Genomic DNA, 14360 nt, shown 5'->3' on the forward strand with positions numbered 1-14360 from the left:
GGTAGAATGTGGCCTTCGAGTAGCAAGCTATTGAAAGCAGGCTAGAGAAGATAAGTGAAACCAAATATTGCAGGGAGAGTAATTTAAACTCATATTGGCAATAATAATGTGCACTGGTCCACATCTGATCTCCAGCTATTCCTAAATTACACAGAGATAATCAAAGAGAAAAAGGAGCCACTGCAGATTCAAGTTTAGAAAAAGACTTCATAATTAGTAAGCTGATGGCTTAGTCTGGTCAGCCCTGAGTCCCTCTGGTTACTCTGCATGTCCTTTAAAAGGGCAGGGCATCATTTAAGACATAGGAAATATATTTAATCATATTACACCTCTTTGGGTGAGAGGAGTGAGCCAAGTTTCTCCTTTGCCAGTGCTTGCTGTTGCTTCCATCTGCCATTGACCTAATGACACCAGAGAGGCTTTCTCTGAAACTCCCAGGGTAGGATTTTGAAAAGCCTCGCCTTCCTCTGCTCCCAGTGGGCTTGTCCTCACTGCATTGTTAGCTCGCGTTTTGCCCCTAACTTGACTCCCATCTGCACACGGAAATTTCTGGCGCAGGTTACGCGGGGCTTGGAGCTGGTGCTAGCTGGCGCGTCGGGAGAGCGGGCGGAAGCTTGAGTGCTGCTCACACTCCGGCTAGTGATGCAGCATGAAGGCAGCAGCTCAGGGTATAACGCACCAGCAGCTCATCCAGTCACGCTAGGCAGCTAGAGTGAGGGCACACTCACTCCACGCTCACTTGAGCTAGGCTAACTCGAGCCGAGCAACGCAAGCGAACTGTGTCACTGAAGACAAGACCACTGAGGCCAACCATTGACGCCAACGGGAGCACAGACAGGCCAGAGGTAAGCGCTTCTGGAAATGCCACCCCTGCATTCCCTGGCCCCGTTCCTTCAACACTGAGCTCAATGGGAGTCTTGCCATGGGCTCTCTATTGCTAGCATTAGCAGGTTTTCAGGGCAGTCACTTCAGGAAACAGGCTCCTTTTCCCTGAGCCTCTGCTGTTCCCACCATTGTTCCTTAGTCCCTATTATTTCTTGCTGGAGACTAAAGATACCTCATGTTCCAGTGCTGGATTGAAACCACGCCCTGGGCACTCAGTGGGCAGCAGTGAACATTGCAAGATGGAAGTTCCTAGGTTGCATCTGGGACTGGGGTGTTTGCTGGGGTTATTCTATTGCATAATCCCATGAGTGGCTGGCCAGAAGCACTCACTAACTAAGTTAAGGGCCACTTACTTGCAAGAGGCTGTGCGTGGGCTGACCCAAAAGTAGGGGTTCACACAGTGAAGCAAATGCAAGACAGGCTCCAGGAGTGAGGGACTGGGGTGACACAGATATTATACACCAGTCCAGACTGCAGAGGGAAACATCACAATTGGGCCAAAAAAAAAACCAACTAAAAACTGTTGACAGAACAGTTTGCATCAGAAAATGCACTTCATTGAAATAAAAAAGTTTCATGGCAATGTGCCAATGGCAAAAACATTTTTGATGGGAAGGACTCCAAAAATTGTTTTACCTTTCTCATTTCATTTTGATAATGTTGAATAATTTCATGTCAATAAAGTAAAACATTTCATTTTGACTTTAGTATTCTGATGCCTTTCATTTTGACTAATATTAAAATATTGTATTTAATATTTTTAGTTTATTATATATTATACATATATTATATATAATGTATTTAATATCTTAATGTTTCAGCATTATCAACATGAAATGATTCGATGGTTTCAAATTAAAATTCTTCTAAATTTTCATTTAGTGGGAAATTTCAAAATTTCAACTTCTTCATTTGATTTGGAACAAAACTAAATTTTAAAAATGCCAGAATTTCCCAAAGAACAGGATTTTTTTTTCTTTTTCAACTTTTCTTTTATGTTAAGATTTCAAAAAATAAAATCTCTTTTTTTTTTTTTAAATAAAAAATCTTTTTATGTTAAGATTTTTTAAAAAGAGAGAAAACAAATTTGCTGTGCATGAAGTTTGCTAATAGTCCAGTGAAAACTGTGGGGAAAAACAACCCATAGGCAACCCATAGGTTGTCTCACAGGCAATTTGAGTGAAATGAGAAGGAGCGGGTATCTGATACATCTGCAAACATGACAACATTCTTACTGAACAAAGAAATGTCAGCTGGAGCACTTAGTCCAGTCTGAGCTTTGCAGCTAATTGTAAATAATTAGCAAAGAATTTGTTTGAATGATGGAGCGGAAGGACAACCTTATAATTTGGGTGATGAATGAGATTCTGGAGATGTGGATTGAATTCCCTGCTCTGCCACAGACTGCCTGAATGACCTTAGGCAAGTTACTTTATATCCAGGTACCTCAGTTCACTATCTATAAATTGGGGATAATAATTAGAGCTGGGTGGGAAATGGTTTTCCCTTTCTGAACAATTTCCCATTCCACACTGGGATAAGAGTGAGACTTTTTGAATTCTTTTATGAAAAACAAGAAAAAGTGAGTGCCCAGAATAACTGATACCTGGGTGGTTAGGGCACTGACCTGGGATTTGTGCCTTTATCTTCCACATCCCAGAAGACAGCTCTAATCATTGGGCTATTGGCTATTCTGGGAGGTGGGGGGAGAAATGTCTCTCTCGCTCACCTGGGAAGACTTCCTGATGAAAGCTTTGTCAGAACAACGATTTCTCGTGACAAGTTTCAGTTTCAACAAATTGGCTTTTTCCAATGAAAAACTGTTTTGTAAAATAATTCCTGATCAGCTCTAATAAAATAAGATAATAATAGTCCTTTTCCCAACCCTTCCCTCTCTGGGGCAGAGACATACCATGCAGATGCATTGGTACTTAACACACGCACTACAGTCATACAGTTAATAAATCACAGCACACAACATGAAGCAAAATGCTTTGCCCTCCTAATCAGAGGAGGAAGGGCCGGCGAACGTTTCACTGCATGCAAAAACATTGCTTCTGTAAAGGGACGTGTTGGAATGTGGCGCCAATAAAAAGAAAGATTTTAAGGCTAGCAGGCCCCATTATCATCATCTAATCGGACCTGCATAACACGGGCCAGAGAATCCCACCCAGTGATTCCTGCATTGAGACAATAACTTGTGATTCAATTGCTTGAATATACGGAGGGCTCTGCACATCTACAGTACAAACAGCAAGAGTTAGATGGCGGCCAGCATCCGTGTAGTTGGAAAAAAAAAACAAACCAACCCTGCGGAAATGGAACTAGAATAGAGTTTGAAACCATAGCTTTCAAACCCACAGCTGGAAGTCCTGCCACTACATGAAGGTAATAAACTAGTGTAAATGCGCACTGGCTCTGACATAGCCATGTTCACAAACTATGTCTGAAACAACCCCCTCTGCTCTGCTTGTGAGTTCCATCACATTAACTCACTCCATATAACCATGGCAACACGTGTTTAAAAAACACACTATATGGCGAGAAGTGCCTTCTTCCCAGGTAAACCCTGTGCCCCCAGTCATCTGACTGTGGAGCACACCAGGGAGCCCTCTTTAAGTACCAGAACAATCAGTGGCTTGTTTATTAAGCCCATTTAATTTTATTTATAATGCACGGCTGAAATAAGGGTACCTCTGAAAAGGTATTTTAAAGGCTGGTGGAAAATAGCTAACGCGCTGCTTGTTTTACCTGGTATATTTACATAATGTTAATTCCACTCTCTTTTATTTTATTGTATTTTATTTTCTAGTTATTTGAATAAAAATATCGTCTTTAGCTAAATATTTAGATTTGGAATAAGTGGCATGCCAGCTATGTGCAGAACGGGCTGGGTAGCTGATTTTGCTTTGATGGCTGGGTCACAGCTTCTCTTAGGACTAGACTGCTTATTTCCTCTGTGCCTCCTCAAATAGCACTGTCCAGCTGGATTCTGGCCCCTTTCCTCACACCGGGGAGTAGATCATTGCCTGGGGATTACCCCTGACTTCATGGAAGCATGGGATCAGACTTGGGCCCCTAGCTTTTCCATGTGAACTGTACAGCAGATCTTTGTCATCCTGTTTATTACGGTAGTGGCTAAGGACCAACAAAGACTGGGGACCCATTGTGCAAGGCACTGTATCCAGTACAGAGTAGTCGGCACTTCCTGCCCCAGAGACGACAGAACCTTGGATGATAGAATCTTCAGTGGACATGGAGAACAAAGAATGAGTCAATATTCATTCATATTCTAAGGCTTAGACTAGATGACCCTTGCGGTGCTTTCTGACGCTATAATTCTATGATCCATGTCCTCTTTGGAACAGCGTTTAACATGTCTGAAGACTGGTATTAGGTTCCTCCCCTCCCCACAATCTGTTTTGCTCAAGACTAAAAATGCCCAGGGCTTTTTTAACCTTTCCTCCTAGGGCAGGTTTTCTGAACCTTTTATCATTTTTGCTGTTCTCCTCTGGACTCTTTCCAGTCTGTCCACATCTTTTCTAAAGTGCGGCACCCAGAACTGGACACAGTGCTCCAGCTGAAGCCTCTCCAGTGCTGAGTAGAGCGAGACAATTACCTCCCGTGTCTTACATACGACACTCCTGTTCAGACACCCCAGAATGCAGGGTCACCAGGACTACAAAGGTCAGGGGGAGCAGGGAAGCAACCAAAATTGGCCAAAGTTGAGTCACGTTCTGACCTGGTGTCCAAGGTCATAGTGTCACTCACTCGAATTTGGCTCAGCCACCCCACTCTCCTACCAGTGAAGAATGGGCTCTCTTGGTACTCCACCCAGTTCTGGGCAGGGGACAAGGAAGGGGTTGTGGCTGGAACCCTGCCAAATTCATGTTCTCAGAATTGCCCTTTGCCCCCCCCCACTCGTCCCATCTCCGACTGCCATGCTAGAATGATAGTAGCCTTTTTTGCAACTGTATCACATTATTGACTCACGTTCAATTTGTGATCCACTATCACACACAGGTCCCTCTCAGCACTACCACCACCTAGACAGTTATTCCCCATAGTCTAGTGGTGCTTTTGATTTTTCCTTCCTACTTTGCACATACCTTTATTGAATTTAATCTCATCTGTTTCAGGCAGTATCCAATTTATCAAGGTCATTTTGAATTCTAATCCTATGCTCCAAAGTGCTTGCAACCCCTCCCAACTTGGTATCATCCACAAATTTTATATGCGCACTCTCCAGTCCATTATCCAGGACACTAAGGAAAATACTGACTAGTTCTGGACCAGGGCCGACTCCACGAGATACGTCCTCCAAGTTTGACAGCGAACCATTGACAAGTACCCTTTGAGTATGGTTTTCCACCAGTTGTGCGTCCATCTTATAATGATATCATCTAAACCACATTTAGATCTTACATTCGAAATAGACCCGAGAGCGCTGGGGTAAAGGAAGGGGTAGAACACACAATCAGAGTGAAACATGTGATGGCAGCAAACAGCACGCTTGAGCCATGTTTTTTTTTTCTTTGAGAGGGTGGCTTAACAGGCTCCGCAACAACTCTGAGTCTGCTCAGAAACCCGCCGACGTCAGGGGCTGCCTTCCTGTTGGCTCCCCTGGGCCGCGACTGAGGCCCGTTGGCGCCATAGCTCCAGAGGTGTTGCAAAGCATTTCTCAAGAGGCCTGTCTTTAAAACTAAAAATTAGCAGCCTCGCTGGCAATTGAACGCTGGAGGGGGAAGGGAGGGGAATGAAGCCATGAAATCCATCAAACCCGTATTTGTCTCATTAAAAGTGTTTTTAATTTATAATGTCCTGGAATGTAGTTGTCATCCAGCTGTGCGGCTCTGACAATGTTGCCTCTTACAATTTTTTTCCCCCCTAACTCCACTCTCCCACCTCACTGGGACTGCCATCAATTTCTTCTCATCAGCAGCAGTTACAGTAAATGGATTCATTTGTGGGCAATGGGCGCTGAGAGACAAAGGTGACAATATAATTAAGGTTTTTAATTCTATGCCTGAACAGTTAAGTCCAGAACTCATGATAATTAGCTGGCTGTAATGAAAGATCTTTAGTCGTTATTTTCCCTTTGTTTCCTATAATTGTTCATTTTGGCCAGCTACATTTGTCCTTTAATCTGAATCCTCCTTGATGATGCTTTGCCACTGCATTTGTTCCCTTGAACTGTAAAAACATGTTCATGGTGCAGTAACATATAAAATATGCACACACACAGAGCAAGATACTACCTTAGTATATTACACTATATACACGTTAGAGTATTCTGTATATGATAGATGGGTAGATTATTGGAGATGCAGAGAGGTAGATGGATGGATGGATAAATAGATTGGTAGAGGAATGGAGAGACAAGCAATTTATAGCACAATAGCTGGGACTAACAAAATGCTGTTATTTTCAGCATTGTGGGCCTATATATATATATATTGAGAATCTTCTGACAGGAATTTTTTTTAAACAAATAAATAAACCTCCCCTATAGCAATCAGAACTATTTCCCCATCCATCTAAGTCCTGTTATTATATTATTGATTTCCTTAAAAATAATGGGAAACAAAAAAGTGATTTTTTCCCCACAATGTTTTCATAATTTTTGCACACTATAGATACGAAACAGTGGGGAAATCTTACTGCCAGCTAGAGATGGTTGGGAATTTTTCAAAACATGTTTATCAAAAAATGCAGATTCATCAAAACCAAAATGTTTGCAGAATTGTGGGGGACAGGAGAGATTCACCCCAGAATAATCTAGTGGGGAGGAAGAGGCAGACCTGCCCCAGAATAGCACAGTGATTTGGGTGCACAACTGCAGTGTGAAAAATGAAGCTTCAAGTCAATCCTCCACCTTATTTGAAACAGAGATTTGAACTGGAGCAGCCGGCATGACTTCTCAAACCTCGGAGCTAAAGAGTCCGTCTCTCTCTCTGGCCCACTGAATATTTAATTATTTATACAAAGTGAAACAACTCCAACAGGAGAACGAGCGAGCAGTCATGCTTTTTCACGAAAAATGTCAAGAGGCCTCATTTTGGTTCTGAGGAGGAATGAAAATAGATTTCAGAACCTCAACTTTTTTCATGAAACAGAATTCTTGTTTTCCAGCCAGCCCTACGACCAACAAGGGGAAACAAGGAATTTAACCATCATAATGTCATTAGACTGCATTTCGTGACTACGAGTTCAGTTATAAACTATTTTAAAAAAAAAAAACATTTTTTAAAGGATTTTAAAAAGGGAGATGCACACAATGAAGATAATCTTAAACTGGCTTCCTGAGGATTGGCTGACGTTTTCCCTGAGGTTGCATTTGCATTCTGACACAGTGTCTCAAAGATCACCTCTCTCTCTCTCTCATCAGGCCAAGTCGCAAAGGCCCCCATCCTGCAGTGAGATGTGCATGGGCAAACTGCTGCACATGCAGATAGCTCACTACAGGACTAGGCCTCAGAATTCAATCAACTAACTTGTAACAGCCCTGTGCTTTTTCCCCTAACTTGGGGCAGCATGTTGTTAATCTGCCCATGAGCAGCCTATGATGATTCAGAGTCACATGTTAGTGTTTGCTTTCGCCCTTGTCCCAGATGGAAGCAGCCCTGTATCTATAGCAGCCCTGTATCTGGTGCAGATTATTCCCCCTCTGCTAGGGTAGTGTAGCCAGGAGGGGTGGTCCCCCTCAGAGAAGGACCCAGAAGGGGAGCCTGACCCACCCTGGCTGGTAAAGAAAAGGACCTGACTGGAAGCAGGTGGGCGGGTCCAGGCCTTTAAAAGCCCCAGGGACACCACCTGACCGGAAGCGGGGTGGAGTCAGGCCTTTAAAACCCAGGCCTACGCACCCAGTCAAGAGAGGATAGTTGAGAGAGAAGGACATCTCTTCTCCTGAGCTCCCAGCTAAGGCCAGGCTGGAAATCCATGCTGAAAGAGAGCAGCCAGTCTTACCCCTGCTGCCTGGGAGCTAAAGGAGGGCCTACCTGAGCAGTACAGGGCCTGGGACCCAGAGAACCTACCGGCTCTGCCTATGGCCTAGGGGCCGGAGGACCTGGAAGAGCTGCTCTCTGTAGAGGAACCCATGGAGTTGCCAGAGCTGCTACCTGTAGATGAGGAGGGCCTCGTAGGCGACCCGAAGGAGGCAGGTACTGGGAGTTTTGGGGAGGAAGAAGCCTAGGGCCAGCCACAAGTTTGTGGTTGAGTCTGCAGCAACCTGGGTGGTGTGTTGTGGCAGGAGCCCCACCAACCTCGTGGCAAATGCCTTTGCCACTGCAAGGGCCCTAGGCTGGGACGCAGTGGAGACGGGTGGGCCTGCGTTCCTTCCCTAGCAACCCCCAAGAGAGCCTCATCCTCCATACTGCTCCAGAGAGCGGGCCTGCTTACTTGCCAGCCCTGCCCCAGGGCCCGGCGACAGATTGCTTGCCCGGAAAAGGGGCTTGAGACTGCTCCTGGCAGGAGATAGCCAGGAGGGGTGGTCCCATTCTGAGAAGGACCCAGAGGGAGAGGCCTGGATGCTGCCCCCTGCTTCCAGTGGCCCATCCACAGGGAGGCACAATCAAGGGTTCATCGTGCCCCACTCCACACACCGCTGAGCTGCACCATTAGAGGAGTAGTGGCTTCACAGAAACTGCTTTCCTGCCCATGATGCAGGTAGACTTGTGTCCTCACTCCCCATCTGGAGACACAGAATGAGCCACAGATTTGCCCTGAGAGATCAGAAGTATGTTCCAAATGAAAACTTACCGTGAACCATGAGAGGCCCTTCCTACAATTCAGAATTCAGAAGACATTATAAACCCTGCCAGCTTTGTTCTCATGATTACCCTGACGAAACCAGAACTCCTTGAGGATCCATTTACAGGATCTAAGCCCTGTACACTATGGTCACACATCAAGAGGGTTAGGGGGCCATGTACGATTCCAATATCATGCTCCCAGAGGCAGTGTGGTGCTTTTATCCATCTTTTCATTCTAGGCAACCATTCACTCCTAGAGTTCAAGATGCTTCTTGAGCATAGCCTATGGATAACATCTTCAGAGGCTGCCAGTCGCTGCTCCAGTCATGGTTCTGAGGGGATATGTCCCTGTGTGAAACAATGCGCTCTTTTCTCCTAAGGGTGGTGGCATTACTTCCATCCCCTTCTGGGCCTCATTGGGAAGAAACCTGTGATTGCTTTTAGATTGGGATCAGCCACCCAGTGAATCACACTGTGAATCAGCCTCATTTGTATTTTCTTTTTAGCTTACCCTAAGCAGGTGGGCTGAGAAGACTTTTCATTTGGATGACACCTACAGCAGATGACCTCCAGGGAGCTGGCACGCCTCGACTGGGATAATATGAGTTTGGATTAATTTCAAATAGTCTGTTACTGAAACTAAGAGATTCATAGCTTCAGAGACTGCAAGGCCAGAAGAGACCATTGTGACCATCTAGTCGAACTTCCTGTAAAACATGGGCCAGAGACCTTCCCCAAAATACTTCCTAGAGCATCCAATCATGATTTAAAAATTCAGTGACACAGAATCCACCATGATCCTTGGTAAATTGTTCCAACGGTTAATTACACTCTCTGTTCAGAATTCACACCTTTATTTCCAATCTGTACTTGTCTAGCTTCAACTTCCACCCATCACCCCCTCCAGCAGGAGAACCTGCCCAGAGACAGAACATCCTGCAGGAAACTTCAAGCTGGGATCAAACTCTTTGGTTTGCTGAGCTGCTGCCCCAACAAATAAAGGATTATGGTCTGTAACATGTCCTCTCAACCACAGAGTGCCCTAGGACCTGCAGGATTGATGGTCCCACCCCTTGCAATCCTAGGGTACCCAAAGGTATGCAACTTGCCCAGGAATGAGTGTGGGGGATCTTCTTTTGGGAGCCCGGCTACCTGCTAAGCAGGGTTGCTATTGTCTTCCCTACCACTGCACCTACGTTCAGTGATTCTCACTCTGTGTCTTGGAGATGAGAGGCATGCATTTATGTTGCTCATGGCTGCATTTGTTTACTCCAGATTTCCAAGCAGAAATTTGGCAGGGGGTGCAGGCTGGATAAATGGGTGGCATTGTAAATGTGCAGCTTTGTAAATGTGCCTCGCCTACAAAGCCCTCCAGCCCCAGCACCCCAACCACACCCAGCTAGGGCTTATCCTGCAAGGCTGAGTGGGAGCTGAGGCTGTGAACAACGAATAACCTGCCCCCTCTTCGTAACTGCGGCAGTGGTCTGTAAACGCTGGTCCCTGCCCACTGGTGTGAACATCCAGCAGGCCCACATCACTGCTGCCTCCTACTCATTTTTAGTGTCGGGGGTAGCAGAGTTCCCCAGTTGGGTAGGCCTCTCTGCAGTCCATTGAGAAGTGCTACCTGGTCCTCATTTGAGGCTCTTCTTCCTAATCCAGCTATAAAAATCTTAGCCTTGTTTAGTGACCTAGAAGTCTCACCATGCTTCACTTACCTCTACCACTCTAACAGACAGCCACCTTCACATCACATCTTGTTAAAAAACCCTCTCACCAGCACCTCAACAAACAGGGGCCAGAGTTTTATGCAAAAGCCTAGCTATAAGATCAAAACCTTTTTCTTAGTAAGCAGCTCAGTTCCACTACCCCACCTATTCTGAGTTTGGGTACAGTTATGGTGACTCCCAAACTGTCACCAGACAAATTCTGGGTAAAAAGCATATGCAAATGAAGCTCCCTCTGTAGCCTTACTTCCCTTTGATCACCAATAGATGGGGCAGAGAGCACCTTCCCGGCTGGAGTTTCTGTCCATCTGCAGTTCTGATGCCTATCTACAGCATCTGCAAATGTTTGTGGCCGTTCTTCCCCCATTTCACCCCAGAGGGGAGCAGACTGCTCCTCACCCTCTAAAGCGCCAGGCTCCCACAATAATTAATTCTCTATTATTGCAGAGATTTGAGAAGTAGCAAGTATATATTATTCAAACAATCTTAAGCAGACCTGGTATAAGCAAGGAGCCCACTTACATCAAATCTGAATTTGGCCCTAAACTGAAGGACTGTAATTAAACAGAAGGGAGTGTGTGTTGGGGGTGAGGGGAGGGAATGAAAAGCACCTATGAAAAACTGATTAGACCACGTATGTATTTGCAAAGCACTAGCAGGAAAAACCAACAATGGCACGGCAGAAAGTGAATCATTCCCTACACCACAAAAATAGTTACATGAAACACTGGGAGAATTTTATGCAACAGTAACTTTGACTTATCACATAACTTAGCACATAACACCAATAAGACCCTGCAGAGAGACTATTTTGGCAAGTAATTTGCCCTCCGTGACCTGCCTGTAATCCTTGATAACACGCTCTTATTGCTTCAATACCACATGCACTGGAAAGGAGACAGAAAAAGAATGCCTTTTTAAAAAGAAAAGTAGTAAAGTTGTTGCTACAAAGCAAAATCAAACACTGACAACTCATGTAATGAATAAGTAGCAAGATGTCTATTTGCGATGTCATTTATCTCCTAGGGGTTTTTTTTTTCTGATAGCTTGTCTTTACAATAATATTTCAGCCAAAAGCTCATAATCTCTCTTCATTTCCTTATTATTAAATAGTATTCCTAGAGCAGCCTGAGCTGCTAGGTGCTGTACAAACATATAGACAGAGACATACTCTGTACCCTGCGAAGCTTACGCTCTTGAACTGATCACTCAGAGTAGCACTAATGTGGGAAGCAGTGTCATCTACTGGTTAGAGCACCAGCCCGGGACCAGGATATATAGGTTCTATTCTCAGCTCTACCGTTGGCCTGCTGAGTGACTTTGGTCCAGTCTTTGTGCCTCACTTTCCCCATCTGTAAAATGGGGATGATGATACTAACCTTCTTTGAAAAGCGTTTTGAAATCTGTGGTATAAGAGCTAGGCAGTGTTATTAGGGTGATTGGGCTACAAAATGGTGGATTAAATTCTGCATTGATAAGTAATGCATACTGGAAAAAATAATCCCAATGATGCATATACAGTGATGGGTTCTAAATTAGCTGTTACCACCCAATAAAGAGATCTCAGATCCACAATGGATAGGTCTATGAAAACTTTGACTCAATACGCAGCAGTGATCAAAAAGGCTAACAGTAGGTTAGGAACTAGGGAAGAAAATAAGACACAAAATATCATAATTCCACTATACAAATCCATGGTGCATCCACAGCTTGAATACTGTGTCCAGTTCTGGTCACTCCACCTCAGAAAGGATATTGTGAAACTGGAAAAGGTTTGGAGAAGGGCAACAAAGATAATCCAGAGTCTGGAAGGGCTTCCATGCAAGAAGAAACTAGGAAGATCAGGGTTGTTCTGTTTGGAAGAGAGATGATTAAGGGTCAATATGATAGGGGTCTATAGAATCATGGATGGGCTGGAAAAAGTAACAGCGAACTGTTAAAAACCAGGAGTCACCCCACGAAATTAATAGGCAGCTGATTTAACACAAACAAGAGATAGTACTTTTTCACACAATGTACAATTAACCGGTGGAACTCATTGCCTTTGGAACGTTATGATGAACAAAAGTATAACTGGGTTTAGAAAAGAACTGGATGATCTCATGAAGGATGGGCCCATCAGTGGTTATGGGCCCATCAATGATTATTGTTTGGGGTGACCCTAAACCTCTGACTGCCAGAAGCTGGGACTGGACAACAAGGGTGGCTCACTCCATAATTGCCCAGTTCTGGTCACTCCCCCTGAACCTTTGGTATAGGCCACTGTCAGAGACAGGACCTTAGGCAATATGGACCATAGTCTGATCCAGTATGGAAGCTCTTATATAGTTCTCTACTTCTGCTTCCTGGTGTTGCTGTTTAGCGTTCACTGTGACCATGTCCACAAATGAGTTTTGTTCCTGGTACCACGGGTCAAAAATTCCCCTCCCCCAACAAAATGTGTAGAAACGAAGCACTGAAACCCCGTGAACAGTGATTTCTGTAGCCTTGTACCTGGTGCTTATCACAGTGGCTTTAAATAAACAGATCTGATTTGACTGCTGCCCTCAACGCTCTGACCTGCCCAGCGGCCTGGTATATCTCTCAGTTGTCACAAAGGCAGCAGCAAGAATTTGACATCATCATCTTTTGGGGCTTACACAGTAAAAGTTGAAATGCCCTGCAAAACAAATCCAGGCTTTCAGGAGCGGGATGCTATTCTGTTGAGATTCAGAATAGCAAACTCATGAATGACGGTGGCAGGCACCATCACGAGGAGAATCAAGTCAACACTTGGCCCACGTGCCATTTGAACAGCCCACAGCCACAGCTGCACTTTCTAAATTCCAGCTAGCCAGATCTGGAATGGGCATTTATACCTAAGTTTCTCGTATTCCTTAGCAGTCCTCCTACGACAAGAGCTTCATACTGGCTTGGCCCAGGGCCTTTACTGTACCACTCTGCTCATGCAGGCTGTGGGGGTTTTATTTAACCCCAAAATCAAATATGATGACCTGAGATGCAGATTACAACAAGGCAAATAACAGATTTTCCAGTTTGTTGGCATTTCTGGAAAGAAAACAAAACCAAAAACAAACCACGTTTGGGGTTGGACCAAAAATGAAAGTTTCTGAAATTTTCGGTCAATCGAAAAATTAAAAAAAAATTCCTTTCAGGTTGAACTAAATATTTTATTTCAACAAAATCAAAATACTTCATTTTCAATTTCAACCTTTTAAAAATGTTTTTGGATTTTTAAAGATAAAATTAAAGGACATTTAAAAAACACAACAACGAAAAAGCAGAAAGTTTTGTTTTTAAAGTGTCAAACCAAAATGTTTCAATTTTTTCAAAATTAATTCTGGGGGTATTTTTAAATGAGCAATTTGGCAAATTCAACATGAATTGGTAAAACGTTTTGGTGGCACCATATCCACATTTTTTGCCAAAAATAGTTTCACCCACTTCTATGGCAGGCACTCAACATAAATGCTAACCCACCAAGTCTGGGTGTATGTCGTTTTTATACAATTGTGTTCTAAGATACTTAATCAGTCAAGGAATGATTTGTAAATCGAACTGCCTGGTCTTGGTAACAGCAGCTACATTTGCATTTGCCAAGGTTGTAGCTAAGTACTAAAGACAGGCCGTCTCTTTCCTAAAACCAAATCATGTTTTGCAAGGAAGTAATGACGTTGCGGCTTGCTTCCTACACAGCCTGCTCTAACTTGTCTGGAAAATTAAACTGTTGCTTCCCTTCAGGCAAAGAGAACAGCCTTTAACTGCAGGTGAAAAGCCCAGAGCACTGACTGACAACGGAGGCTCAGGTTCAGATATGCCGAGCAGGGCACCTTTTGCCCATCACACCCCGTCTCCCTAGGCATTACTTCTGTGACTGACATCAGCTAGGCCCATCCCGTCCCCCTTGATTGACAGTTCCATGCTGCTATGCCACTCATTCCGTCCCCCACCTTCACCTGTTTCTGTGTCTGAGAGGCAGGAAGCATGGGCATGTCTACAT

This window comes from Emydura macquarii, unplaced genomic scaffold (assembly GCF_026122565.2).
Source record: "Emydura macquarii macquarii isolate MOO-44397 ecotype Brisbane River unplaced genomic scaffold, CSIRO-AGI_Emac_v2 contig_1451, whole genome shotgun sequence".
NCBI classification, from domain to species: Eukaryota; Metazoa; Chordata; order Testudines; family Chelidae; genus Emydura; species Emydura macquarii.